The sequence below is a fragment of the Scyliorhinus canicula genome, chromosome 11 (assembly GCF_902713615.1).
Source record: "Scyliorhinus canicula chromosome 11, sScyCan1.1, whole genome shotgun sequence".
Taxonomy (NCBI): domain Eukaryota; kingdom Metazoa; phylum Chordata; class Chondrichthyes; order Carcharhiniformes; family Scyliorhinidae; genus Scyliorhinus; species Scyliorhinus canicula.
The window spans coordinates 80,467,300-80,482,854 of record NC_052156.1 but is presented as its reverse complement, the minus strand read 5'-3'; positions in this window follow the sequence as shown (position 1 = coordinate 80,482,854).

The following is a 15,555-nucleotide window of genomic DNA, read 5'->3' as shown; positions in this document are numbered from 1 at the left end:
ACATCACTGCAGGAGTTCCTCAGGGTAGTGTCCCAGGCACAACCATCTTCAGCTGCTTCATCACTGACCTGCCTTCCATCATAAAGTCAGAAGTGGGGGTATTTGCGGATGACTGCACAATGTTCAGCACCATTCGCAACTCCTCAGATAATGAAGCAGTTCATGTTCAAATGCAGTAACACCTGGTCAATATCCTTGGGATATGGTATTGGGCTGGGACTGACAAGTGGAAAGTAATATTGCCACAGATGTGCCAGGCAATGACCATCTTTAACAAGAGAGAATTTAACTATCCTGCCTTGACAATCATTCTCATTGCCATCATTGAACCCCTACTAGCAACATCCATTGACCAGAAACTGATCTGGACTCGCCACAAAAACACTGTGGGTACTAGAGCAGGATAGAGGCTAGGAATCCTGCAGCAAGTATCTCAAATCCTGACTCCCTGGAGCCTGTCAGGAATGTAGGGAATACTCTCCACTAGCCTGGATGAGTGCGACTCTAACACATCATCCAGGACAAAGCAGCCCATTTGATTGCTACCCCTTCCCCAAACATTCACTCCTCCACCACATTGGCAGCAATGTGTACCATCTGCAAGATGCACTCCAGGAACTTGCCAAGCTTCCTTCGGCAGCACCTTCCAAATCCACAGCCACTACCATCTAGAAGGACAACAGCAGCGGAGACCTGGGATCATCACCACCTGGAGGTTCCCTTCCAAGTCGCTCACCATCCTGACTGGAAATAGATTGCTGTTCCTTCACTGTCACTGGGTCTAAACCCTGGAAATCACTCCCTATCGGCACCGAGGGTGTACCACACCACAGGTACTGCAGAGATTCAACCACCACCTTCTCAAGGGTAACTAGGGATGGGCAATAAGTGCTGGCCTAGCCAGCAATGTCCACATCCCATAAATGAATTCAAAAAATTCTGGGTGGGATTCTCCGACCCCCTGCCGGGTTGGAGAATCCCCAGGGAGAGGCGCGAATCCCGCCCGGCTGCCCTATGCTCCGGCGCTGTTTTTCGGGTGGGGGCGGGATTCCTGCCACGCCAGTCAGGGGCCGTTGACCGAGGCCCCCCGGCGATTCTCCGGGCCCTGATGGGCCGAGCAGCCGTCCATTTTTGGCCCGTCCCGCCGGTGTGAATTACTTACCTCATGCACGGCGGGACCTGGCAGGTGAGTCTGTGGGGGCGGTCCTCGGGGGGGGGGGGAAATCCGACCCCGTGGGGGAGAGCCCACAGTGGCCTGGCCAGCGATTGGGGCCCATCGATCTGCGGCGGGCTTGTTTCCATGGGGGCACTTCGTACATGCAACGCACTATTACCATTGACTGACATGATATATTCCATGCCTGACACATTATATCCTATGTCCAACATGCTATACCCAATGCCCAACATGCTATACCCATCACCCTATACCCAAAGGCCTTTATCTAATACCCTAGAGGAAACACCCAATATTCAATAACCAACATCCCATATCCAATGCCCAACACCCCATACCCAGTGCCGACACCTTATAATCCAGTACGCAACCCCCTATATCCAATACTTGACACACCATATGCCACACTGGACACCCTATATTTTATAGCCCACACCCTATACCCAATAGCAACATGCTATCTCCAACTCCTGGCACATTAGTGGGATTCTCCATCTCCGAGACATCCAGAATGCATTCCCTGATGGGACTCAGAATCGGGCATCCGGGCAAAATTGTGGTCGGCGCCCACACCATGCTCCGACCCTCCGCTGGCGGCGTGAATGAACTCCATGCCACACGTCAGCGGGAGTAAGTAAATAAATGCTAATGCGTTGTAATGAATGAATGAATGGATTTCAGAGTGGATCTGTGGGAACCAGCAGCAGGCATAGCTGCTCTCCTTCGAGGAATGGACACATGGAGCTGCAAATGAAGTACTACAGCTAGAATGCCTCCAGCCTCCAGCCAGGGGTCATCTTTCTGGGTGTGGGGTGGTTCCCTTAGTTAGGGAATCCCTGGGGAGGGGTCACTTTAGTCAGAGGGTCCCTTCAGTCAGATGGTCCCTGGGGATGGGTCCCTTTAGTCAGGCGCCCCTGTGAGGGGGGGGTCTCCCTATCACAATGGTCCCAGTGGGGCTCTCCCTATCACAGGGGTCCCTGTGGGGGGAGGGGGGGAGGTCTCTTCCTATTACAGGGTCCCGGGGGATGGAGGTGGAAATGGGCCTCGGATGAGGCCCAGGCGTGGTGGACCTCATGATGGACCAAACCACGTCAGGGCCACGATTGAAGATACCACAACTGATCTATGTCCACATGATTTCTGGCTTTGGGCACTGGAGAATCGCGGGAGGGCAGGGCATAGTGTGTTGGGCCTGCCAAATAGATCCATTTGCATTTATTCACATGTTTCCACTGGCAAGCGGTCTGGAGCTTGTTCATGCTGCTGGCGGAGGGTCGGAGAACGGTAATCGGGTCGGTGGCCAGCGACGAACCCAATTTTGCCCAGAAGCCAGATTCTCTGTTCCATCGGGGAATGCATTCCGGCCTTCCCGGGGACGGAGAATCCCGCCAGCTGTTACAAGGGTCGGGTGTGCGATTGGGCCTATGTTAGGATGCTCTTTTGGAGGGTCGGTGCACACTTAAATGGTCTCCTTCTGCACTGCAGGGATTCTATGATCCTATGTATCCAACATCCTGTATCCAATACCCAGCACCCTATATCTAATATCCATCATCCAACACCCCATATCCAACACCCTTTACCCTATACCAAGAAGCCTCTTTCTAATACCCCAACACCAAATACACAGTACCAACATCCTGGGCAAAACTCTCCGCCTCCTGACATCGTGAACGTGAACCTTGCTGTGGTGGAGAATCGGACGTCTGGCCAAAATCAAGGTCCCCGCACAGCGCCAATTCGGGGATCATTGTCATCTCCCTCACTAGTGGCAATAATGACTTTTGCGTCCCGTGCCATCGGGGGATTGCAAATCCAGCGTTTGCATTCATTTAAATGTGATTAACGCTCTCCGGACCTCTGAGGCGCTTTGCCCCTTTCAGGCGGAGGTCACATGGGCACGATTTACAGACATGGACTGGGTGTCACGGTTGCTGAGGGGGAGAGAGAAGCTAAGCACAGTTTGAAAAATTGTACTGTTTGCATGGCTGGGGAGAGTAGTGGAGAGCAACTTGGTGGCAGCTCCATGGATTCAGGCTGTCCCCCTCGGGATCGGGTGGCTTGGCTCAGACCGCCATTCTGCAGTATTTGTGCCGAACTACGCCGAAGCCATGACGCTTCTCAAAGAGAATTACGCTCAGAAGAGGAACGCGCTCTTCGCCAGGCACGTACTCGCCACTTGCTCTCAACTACCTGGTGAGTCCATAGAAGACTTCTGGCGGGCCCTAATTCCATTCGTCCGGGACTGTGACTGTCAGGCCGTTACGGCCACTGAACATTCTAACTTCCTCATGCGGGATGCGTTTGTTACAGGAATTGGGTCGGACCTCGTACGCCAGCGACTGTTAGAAGGGGCCATGCTCGACCTAGCAGAGACAAAGAAACTAGCGCTCTCTAGTCGCGGCCGTGACCCCCAGCTGTGCGGCCCACCCCTCCTACGCATCATGGACCCCACAGACGGGCTCCCCAGCGGGGGCATTACACAGCCAATACGCCTGCATCACACACCACCGGGGGTCCCCGACGTTACTTTTTCAGCAAGCAGAAACACTCCCGCTGATGCTGCCCGGCCCGTGCTGCCCTTTGTAAGGCCTGCGGCAAGAAGGAGCACTTCGCCACAGTGTTGCAGGCCCGCACAGTCGCCGCTATCGCCCCCACCCCCCTCGTTTACGTGCAATGGGCGCCGCCATCTTCACCTTCCCGGACCACGCGCGGCCAATGGGCGCTGCCATCTTCTCCCACTCAGTCCACCCGCGGCCAGAGGGCACCGCCATCTTCCCCTCCGAGCAACACGTGCGGCCCATGGGCACCGCCATCTTGTTCGACCCCCGCCACGTGCGGCCCATGGCGCCGCCATTTTGTCCTCCTGAAGATCTTTAGGCGCTGCCATCTTGTCTCCCCCACGGCACATGGGCACTGCTAGCGTTCCAGGACCTGTGCCCCCCGTGCTTTCCATCATCCGACACCAGCGACGACCGACCACGACTCGCCTCAGTGACCATCGACCAGTGTCGTCCGCACAACCTGGCCACCGCATCGACCAGCGTTAAAATCAACGGACACGTGAACTCTTGCCTGCTGGACTCCGGGAACACCAAAAGCTTCATCCACCCTGATACAGTAAGGTGCTGCTCCCTCGCGATACATCCTGCCAACCAAAATATTTCCTTGGCCTCCGGATCCCATTCCGGTCACACTCACGGTCCAGGGCATAGAATTCAGCGGCTTCCGACTCTACGTCTAACCTCTAACCTCTGCGCTGCCCTATTACTCGGCTTGGACTTCCAGTGCAACCTCCAGAGCCTGACCCTGAAATTCAGCGGGCCCCTACCATCCCTCACTGTGTGCGGCCTCACGACCCTAAAGATCGATCCGCCTTCTCTCTTCGCAAATCTAACCTCGGATTGCAAACCCATCGCCACCAGGAGCAGACGGTACAGCACCCGGGACAGGACCTTCATCAGGTCCGAGGTCCAGCGGCTGCTTCGGGAAGGCAGCATCGAGGCCAGCAACAGCCCCTGGAGAGCCCAAGTGGTAGTAGTTAAAACTGGGGAAAAACACAGATTGGTCGTGGACTACAGCCAGACCATCAATCGGTACACACAGCTCGACGTGTACCCCCTCCCACGCATATCTGATACAGTCAATCAGATTGCACAGTACCGGGTCTTCTCAACGGTAGACCTCAAATCCACCTACCACCAGCTCCCCATTCGTAAAGCGGCCCGTCCATACACTGCCCTTCAAGGCAGACAGCCGCCACCATCACGTCCTCAGGGTTCCTTTCGGCGTCACTAACGGGGTCTCAGTCTTCCAAAGGGAGATGGACCCAATGGTCGACCGGTACAGGCTGCCGGCCACCTTCCCGTACCGAGACAACGTCACCATCTGCGGCCATGATCAGCAGGACCACAATGCTAACCGTGCCAAATTTCTCCACACCGCCACTCTCTTAAACCTCACCTACAACAAGGAGAAGTGCGTGTTTAGCACAACCTGCTTAGCCATCCTGGGGTATGTGGTCCAGAACGGACTCCTGGGGCCCGACCCCGACCGCATGCGCCCCCTCATGGAGCTCCCACTCCCCCACTGCCCCAGAGCCCTCAAACGCTGCCTGGGATTCTTTTCGTACTACGCTCAGTGGGTCCAAACTATGCGGACAAGGCCCGCCCACTCAGACAGTCAACCCATTTTCCCCCGATGGCCGAGGCCAACAGGCCTTCGCCCGTATCAGAGCCGATATAGTCAAGGCCGGGATGCATGCAGTAGACGAGACGCTGCCATTTCAAGTAGAGAGCGACGCATCAGACGTTGCCCTAGCCGCACCCCTCAATCAGGCAGGCAGACCCGTGGCATTCTTTTCCCGCACCCTTCATGCCTCAGAAATTCGGCACTAATCCGTCGAAAAAGAGGCCCACGTTATCGTTGAAGCTGTGCGGCTTTGGAGGCATTACCTGGCCGGCAGGAGATTCACTCTCCTCACTGACCAACGGTCAGTAACACACGGCGGGGCAAGATCAAGAATGATAAGATCTTGAGGTGGAGGATCGAGCTCTCCACCTACAATTACGAAATTTTGTATCGCCCTGGTAAGCTCAACGAGCCCCAGACGCCCTATGCCAGCGCACAAGTAGACCGACTCCGGGCTCTACACGACAGCCTTTGTCACTCGGGAGTCACACGTTTCTACCATTCCATAAAGGCCCGCAATCTGACCTACTCCGTTGAGGAAGTACGGTCAATCACCAGGGACTGCGGAGTGCAAGCCGCCCTTCTACCGGCCGGACCGTGCGTGCCTGGTGAAGGCCTCCCGCCCCTTTGAGCGCCTCAGTGTGGATTTAAAAGGGCCCCTCCCCCCCACCGACCGTAACACGTATTTTCTCAATGTGGTCGATGAGTACTCCAGATTCCCCTTTGCCATCCCATGCCCCGATATGATGTCTGCCACCGTCATCAAAGCCCTCAACACGATCTTCGCTCTGTTCAGTTTCCCCGCCTACATCCACAGTGACTGGGGATCCTCCTTCATGAGTGATGAGCTGCGTCAGTTCTTGCTCAGCAGGGGTATCGCCTCCAGCCAGAATGACAAGCTACAACCCCCGGGAAACGGACAGGTAGAGAGGGAGAATGGGACGGTATGGAGGGCCGTCCAACTGGCACTCCATTCGGTCACTACTGTGCACCGTCACAAACAACACACCCCATGAACGTCTTTTTGCATTCCCCAGGAAGTGGGGTGTCTGGGGTGTCGCTCCCGACTTGGCTCGCAGCTCCAGGACCCGTCCTGCTCCGTAGGCATGTCCAACTCCACAAGGCGGACCCGTTGGTGGAAAGGGTGCAGTTGCTCCATGCAAACCCCAAGTATGCCTACGTGGCGTACTCCGATGGCCGCCAAGATACTATCTCACTCAGGGACCTGGCACCAGCAGGCCACACACACAGACACACCCCCGGCCTGGCACCACCCTCCCCTCCCCCGGTGCTCCCAGCAGCAACCCCCCCCGGGACCATCCGTCCTCCCCCTGCCCACGCCCGAGGATGAAGAGGAATCCGGCACGCTCCCGGAGGCTCCGGACATCAGACCAACATCGCCATCGCCGCCACCACTACGTCGCTCCCAGCGGCACATCAAGGCCCCGGACCAGTTAAACCTCTAACTGGTCCACTGGACTTCAAAAGACATTTTTTTTCTCTGTGTCAAATATTGTAAATGTAAAAAGAAAACCATTTGTTGTATATAGTTGTCCACCACCACCGCCGGACTCAATTTTAACAGGGGGTGAATGTGATAAACCACGGTTGCACCTCTATTAGGTGATGTATGGTAGGACCTGTATACAGGTACGTTGGTAGTCCCTGCCTGCTGGCTCCACCCAGTAGGCGGAGTATAAATATGTGTGCCCCCATGCTGCAGCCATTTGCCAGCTGCTGTGGGAGGCCACACATCTTAGAGCAATAAAGCCTTAGTTATACCCAACTCAATCGTGCATTGATCGTGCATCAATTTGTTTTCAATGCACCCATTTGGTACAAATTACAAGCCAGGGGCTGCTCATTCTACTGACTGCTCACTGTGTCCTGTAAATGTTCACAGAGACTCTGGTCATTTGGGAGCCCACCTTGGCCACCCCACTGGAAAGCCTCAGACCCCAGCTGACCCATCAATGGGATGGGCATGGTCAAGCGGTTATAGAGATGGTGAGCAGTGATTGGTAACTCACTTGGTAAGCTGCCCTAGCCTGACTGCCTCACACTTCTGACCCCGTTCCCTGCCACCTCTGAGGGTGACCCCAGGTTGAACATTCAATTGTCCTGGGGACCCAACCCTGTGCCATCCTCCAACATCCACACCCAACACCACCAATATCTCACCCCCCACCCCTCCCAAACTGGCACACTCTCTACATCCAGCCCAGCCCATTCCATACGCTCTTCAGTCAGAGGATTGAGGCAGACCGGAATGTTGGTGAAAGAGTGTATAATGGTGACTGTATACATTATTGAACCCTGACTCCTACCTTTAACCGATGTGCTGCAGCCTGCCAATTTAACAGGTGTCTAACTTTTTTTTATCTTACCTGCTTTAACGTTCCTTCTAGGTGTGACCCCAGACAGCACATCAGACGTGGAGGCATCCTGCTGCGTTTCTTGCTGTCTGACCTGTGGTGCCTTTGGCGGCCATCCTCTGAAGGGATTGGACTGGGATTGACCTGGCCAAGCTTCAGGAGTCACAGGTGATGAGGTGCCACCCCATTCTGCCCGCTGCACAGCAGATGCGCCAGTGTCAGGTGGGGGGGGGGGGGGGGGGGGGGTTTCAGAAGCACATCCCTTGCAGGAGACCCTGACAAGGGCCCCATCATTTCCTCCTCCCTCAGTGACCTTGATAGCCCCGGGCTAGTCTATTGGTCAGAGGTTAGGCTGGAGTGTGCTCCACTGTCACCTGATCTGCCACTCCTGGAGGCCCACTCGGGTCTCACCCAGGGTCCCAATGCTCTCAGCCACAGAGCACAGAGACTGGGCCATGTCCCTCAGCGAGTGAATCATATCTCTCTGCGCCTCGATCATATCCCTCTGTGCCTCGCCCAGATCAGTCAGCGCCTGACCAATGCTCTCGACGCCGTCACCCATGACCTTTTATGACTGGGCCAAGATCTGCAGCGCCGCAGCAATGTCCACGTGGGCCCGGTACATGGCTGCCTGTGACTGGGTTCCCCTGTGTGAGCCGAAGCCATCGACTGCACAGTGTGCCCCAGTGTGACGTCTTGACCCATAGCTGTGACATTTTGACCAAAGGCTTCCACCTCGGACTGTTGGCCAGGGTACCATGCATCGTAGGCAACGTCGCCTGCGACTGAAGGTGATTGGATTCCTCTAACTGCACCTGCAGGCACTGGATGGAACCTTCTTTCCAGAAGCAAGATACCTGAATGGGCAACAGCTGGTTCCTGGGATTGGGCAGGCCTCCGACTGTCCGCTCGGGAGTTCCTACCTCCACCTGATGTGCTGCAGCATGTGTGACGTGCACACCAGAAGGTGGCCCAGGGACTCTTCACTAAAATTCCCTTCGAGGTGGTAGTCTCTGCGATGGTGAGGGTGCAGGTGAATGCAGTGCTGGGAAGTCAGTGTTGTCCCTGGACTGGTCCTCTGGAGTGTGTCGGGGTTTTGTGTGTGTGTGTGTGGGGGGGGGAGGGGGGGGGGGGGGGGGATGGTGGGTGGTGGAGCACCCCAGATACCAACAAGACAAAAGACAAGACATGTGGTGAGATCTTGGGAAGGAATGGTCTGGGGGACAGGTGGGGTGACTCACTTGCTGTCAGGACATAATTTTGCTATGGGGCTCACTTGTTTATCACATGCAAACCTCCGCCTCGGAGATAGCCCTCTCCTGTACACCTCTGGATAATGCCATCACCCTCTGCTTGGCGGAGGTGAGAGGCCAGTGGTCCAGGACGTCTCCTCTGATCTTTTCCTGCTCTGATCTTACATAGATACATAGAACAGTACATAGAACAGTACAGCACAGAACAGGCCCTTCGGCCCTCGATGTTGTGCCGAGCAATGATCACCCCACTCAAGTCAACGTATCCACCCTATACCAGTAACCCAACAACCCCCCCCCCCCATTAACCTTATTTTTTAGGACACTAAGGGCAATTTAGCATAGCCAATCCACCTAACCCGCACATCTTTGGACTGTGGGAGGAAACCGGAGCACCCAGAGGAAACCCACGCACACACGGGGAGGACGTGCAGACTCCGCACAGACAGTGACCCAGCCGGGAATCGAACCTGGGACCCTGGAGCTGTGAAGCATTTATGCTAACCACCATGCTACCGTGCTGCCCCTTCTCCTGCTCTCTTCTGTAATGGGGCATATTATCCGAGGGACAGATAAATGACATGTGAGATGCATGGAGGCGGGTTACATAGAGGCCTGTAGCTGGTGACATGAGTATGCAAGGCCAAAGAGGGCTCGTTGTTGTTGGGCTTTGGTGCAGGATGGGATGTGAGGGAGGTGGTGGGCAGGTGGGGTTTGATTGGCCTCTATGGGAGTGGGGGTGTGATGTGAAGAGTGAGGGACAGAACTGATGCCAGGGAAACAGATGGTGACTCACCTGAACTGCCCGAAGGAGGTCGTTCATCTTCTTGCAGCACTGCGTGCCAGTCCACCTGGTCAGGCTTACTGTGCTGTGAACCTCGACCACCTCTGCCCTGGCCCCATTTATGAATTTGGGCAGCAGTTTCCTGCCCACCCTGGGGAAGAGGGTGTCCTGCCTTTTCTCCACTGCATCCAACATCCTATCGAGCTCTGCGTCCGTGAAGGGTGGTGCTGCTCTTTGTGGAGCCATCTTCTTGGCTGGATTGAGAGTGTGTGGAGAGTGAAGTGCTAATAAGCAGCTCCAGCTTGTCAAGCTATCCAGCGTCAATTCCGGCCCCAGTGAATCTGACGCGGCAGGAATGAGAATTGCTCGTGGGCAGAGTGCTGGCCTATTAGCATGTCCTGAAATGCACCAAAAATAGCACCCCCAATGGGAACGCGAACCGCATGCAATTCAGTCCAGGCATTAACACTGTGGCCGGGTTCTCCGACATCCTGGCCAAGTGTTAACGCCGCCGTCAAAACCGGCTTGAGCGACGGCGGCGTCAACAGGCCTCCAGGCCCAATCGTTCTCCCCGCCCTCGGGGGCTAGAACGGCGTCTGAGTGCTGAGCACTGCTCCGCTACCAAAAACCGGCCCGCCACGGACAGCGCGGATCCACGCATGCACCCACGGCCGTCTCTGCGCCAGCCCGCGGGCAACATGGCGGACTCCTACAGGGGCCAGGGGAACATAGGCCACTCCCGGAATTAGCGTGTCTGCCGATCGATTGCCCCCGATCGCGCGCCTGGTCACCGTGGAGCCCCCCCCCCCCCCCCCCCCCCCCGGAGTCGGCACTCCCCCATCCCCCCCCATCCCCCCGGCCCCCGCTGCCAGAACGCCGAGGTCCTGCCAGGTAGGACCAAACGCAAACAACGCCAGCGGAACGTTTGGCGGGTTACCCACACCCCATATCCAATAACCAGCACGCTATATCCAATACCCAACACCCTATATCCAATACCCAACACCCTATATCCAATACCCAACACCAATACCCAAACCTTATATGCAATACTCACCACCTATATCCAATACCCAACACCCTATATCCTATACCCAACACCCTATATCCAATACCCAACACCCTATATCCAATACCCAACACCAATACCCAACCCCTATATGGAATACACACCAACATATATCCAATAACCAACACCCTATGTCCAATACCCAACACCCTATATCCAATATCCTATATCCAATACCAAACACCAATATCCAAACCCTATATGCAATACTCACCACCCTGTATCCAATACCCAACACCGCATATCCATAACCAACACCATATATCCAAGAGCCAGCACGCTATATCCAATACCCAACACCCTATATCCAATACCCAACAGCCCATATCCAATAACCAACACCCTATATCCAATACCCAACACCCTACATCCAATAACCAACACCCTATATCCAATACCCAACACCCTATATCCAATACACAACATCCTATATCCAATACCCAACACCCTATATCCAATAACCAGCACACTATATCCAATTCTGACCACCCTATATCGAATACCCACACCCTGGATCCAATACCCAACACCCTATATCCAATACTCCAAAGACCATATCCAATACCCAACATCCTAAATCCAATAACCAACAGCCTATATCCAATATCAACACCCCATAACCAATACCCAACACCCTAACCCAATAACCAACACCCTATATCCAATATCCAGCACCCTATATCCAAATACCCCAAACCACATATCCAATACCCAACCCCTATATCCAATACCAAACACCCTATAATCCAATAACCCAAAACCATATCCAATACCCCAACACCCCATATCCAATACCCAACACCTATATCCATACCCAACACCCTAAATCCAATAACCAACACCCTATATCCAATACCCAACACCCCATATCCAATACCCACCACCCATATCCATAACCAACCTAATACCCAGAACCCATATCCATAACCAACACACTATATCCAATACCCAACACACCTATAATCCAATACCCAACACCCTATATCCAATACCCAACAACCCTATATCCAATAACCCAACACCCTTATTCCATAACCAAACCCATATCCAATAACCAACACCCTATATCCAATACCCAACACCCTACATCAAATACCCTATATCCAATAACCAAAACCCCATATCCATACCCAACATCCTATATCCATACCCAACACCCTATATCCAATACCCAACACCCTATATCCAAAAACCAAAAACCCCAGATCCAATAACCAACACCCTATAATCCAATACCCAACACCCTATATCCAAGAACCACACCCCATATCCAATATCCAACACCCTATATCCAATATTCAACACCCTATATCCAATACCCAACACCCCATATCCAATACCCAACACCCTATATCTAATGCCCAACATGCTATATCCAATACCCAACACCCTATATCCAATACCCAACACCCCATATCCAATACCCAACACCCTATATCCAATACCCAACACCCTATATCCAATACCCAACGTCCTATATCCCAATACCCAACACCCTATATCCATACCCAACACCCTATATCCAATAACCAACACCCTATATCCAATACCCAACACCCCTATATCCAATACTCAACATCCTATATCCAATACCCAACATCCTATATCCAATACCCAACACCCCATATCCAATAACCAACACCCTATATCCAATACCCAACACCCTATATCCAATACCCAACACCCTATATCCAATACCAACACCCCATATCCAATACCCAACACCCTATATCACTATATCCAATACCCAACACCTATATCCAATACCCAACACCCCATATCCAATACCCACACCCTATATCCAATACCGCAACACCCTATATCCAATGCCCAACATGCTATATCCAATACCCAACACCTATATCCAATGCCCAACATGCTATATCCAATACCCAACACCCTATATCTAATAACCAACACGCTATATCCAATACCCAACACCTATATCCAATACCCAACACCCTATATCTAATAACCAACACCCTATATCCAATACCCAACACCCTATATCCAATACCCAACACCTATATCCAATGCCCAACATGCTATATCCAATACCCAACACCCTATATCTATTAACCAACACCCTATATCCAGTAACCAACACCCCATATCCAATACCCAACACCCTATATCCAATACCCAACACCCCATATCCAATAACCAACACCCTATATCCAATACCCAACACCCTATATCTATTAACCAACACCCTATATCCAATAACCAACATCCTATATCCAATACCCAACACCTTATATCCAATACCAAACACCCCATATCCAATAACTAACACCCCATTTCCAATACCCAACAGCCCATATACAACACCCTTTTCCCAATACCCAACACCTATATCCAATACCCAACACCCCATATCCAATACCCAACACCCTATATCCAATACCCAACACCCTATATCCAATAACCAACTCCCTATATCCAATACCCAACACCCCATATCCAGTAACCAACACCATATATCCAATACCCAACACCCTATATCCAATACCCAACACCCTATATCCAATACCCAACACCCATATCCAATACCAACACCCTATATCCAATACCCAACACCCTATATCCAATACCCAACATCCTATATCCAATACCCAACACCCTATATCCAATACCCAACACCCTATATCCAATAACCAACACCCTATATCCAATACCCAACACCCTATATCCAATACCCAACATCCTATATCCAATACCCAACATCCTATATCCAATACCCAACACCCCATATCCAATAACCAAACACCCTATATCCAATACCCAACACCCTATATCCAATACCCACACCCCTATATCCATACCCAACACCCCTATCCAATACCCAACACCCTATATCCAATACCCAACACCCTATAATCCAATACCCAACATCCTATATCCAATACCCAACACCCTATATCCAATACCCAACACCCTATATCCAATACCCAACATCCTATATCCAATACCCAACACCCTATATCCAATGCCGAACATGCTATATCCAATACCCACACCCTATATCTATTAACCAACACCCTATATCCAATAACCAACATCCTATATCCAATACCCAACACCTTATATCCAATACCAAACACCCCATATCCAATAACTAACACCCCCATTTCCAATACCCAACAGCCCATATCCAACACCCTATACCCAATACCCAACACCTATATCCAATACCCAACACCCCATATCCAATACCCAACACCCTATAGCCAATACCCAACACCCTATATCCAATAACCAACTCCCTATATCCAATACCCAACACCCCATATCCAGTAACCAACACCATATATCCAATACCCAACACCCTATATCCAATACCCAAAACCATATATCCAATACCCAACACCCTATATCCAATACCCAAAACCATATATCCAATACCCAACACCCTATATCCAATACCCAAAACCATATATCCAATACCCAACACCCTATATCCACTACCCAACACCCTATATCCAACACCCTATATCCAATACCCAACACCCTATATCCAATACCCAACACCCTATATCCAATACTCAACACCTATATCCAATACCCAACACCTATATCCAATACCCAACACCCTATATCCAATACCCAACACCCTATATCCAATACCCAACACCCTATATCCAATAACCAACACCCTATATCCAATACCCAACACCCCATATCCAATACCAAACACGCTATATCCAATACCCAACACCCTATATCCAATACCAACACCCTATATCCAATACATAACACCCTATATCCAATACCCAGCACCCTATATCCAATACCCAACACCCCATATCCAATAACCAACATCCTATATCCAATACCCAACACCCCATATCCAATACCAACACCCTATATCCAATACCCAACACACCATATCCAATACCCAACACCCTATATCCAATACCCAACACCCCATATCCAATACCCAACACCCCATATCCAATAACCAACACCCCGTATCCAATACCCAACACCCTGTATCCAATACCCAACACCCTGTATCCAATACCCAACACCCTATATCCAATACCCAACACCCTATATCCAATAACCAACACCCTGTATCCAATACCCAACATGCTATATCCAATACCCAACACCCTATATCCAATACCCAACACCCTATATCCAATACCCAACACCAACACCCAAACCCTATATCCAATACCCAACACCCTATATCCAATACCCAACACCAATACCCAAAACCCAACACCCTATATCCAATACCCAACACCCTATATCCAATACCCAACACCAATACCCAAACCCTATATCGACTACCGAATACCCTATATCCAATACCACCTCTCTGTATCCAACACCCAACACTATATCCAGTACACAACTTCTACTAACCCAGCACTTGATACCCAATTACCAGTGATCAATTTTGGAAACAGTCCCCAATCTGGGGTGAATATATTCAGCTAGTTTGCCTCTTGCTTCCTCGCTTCTCTTCCCATTCTGGACAGGTATCAGAATAATTCCTGACCGCTGTACTGGCTTTGGACTCCAGTGTTATTAATAAAGTGGCGAGAGGGAATGTGCTATATTGGTGTGAGGGGACTGGATGCTTCTCACTCTCTCTCTCTGTAGCTGGAAGGAATGTCATGGGCTGGTGCAGCAGTCGGCTGCAGATCCCCCCTCCCTCAGAGCTCACAGTAGTTTGAGAGGAGTCTCCTGCCCTG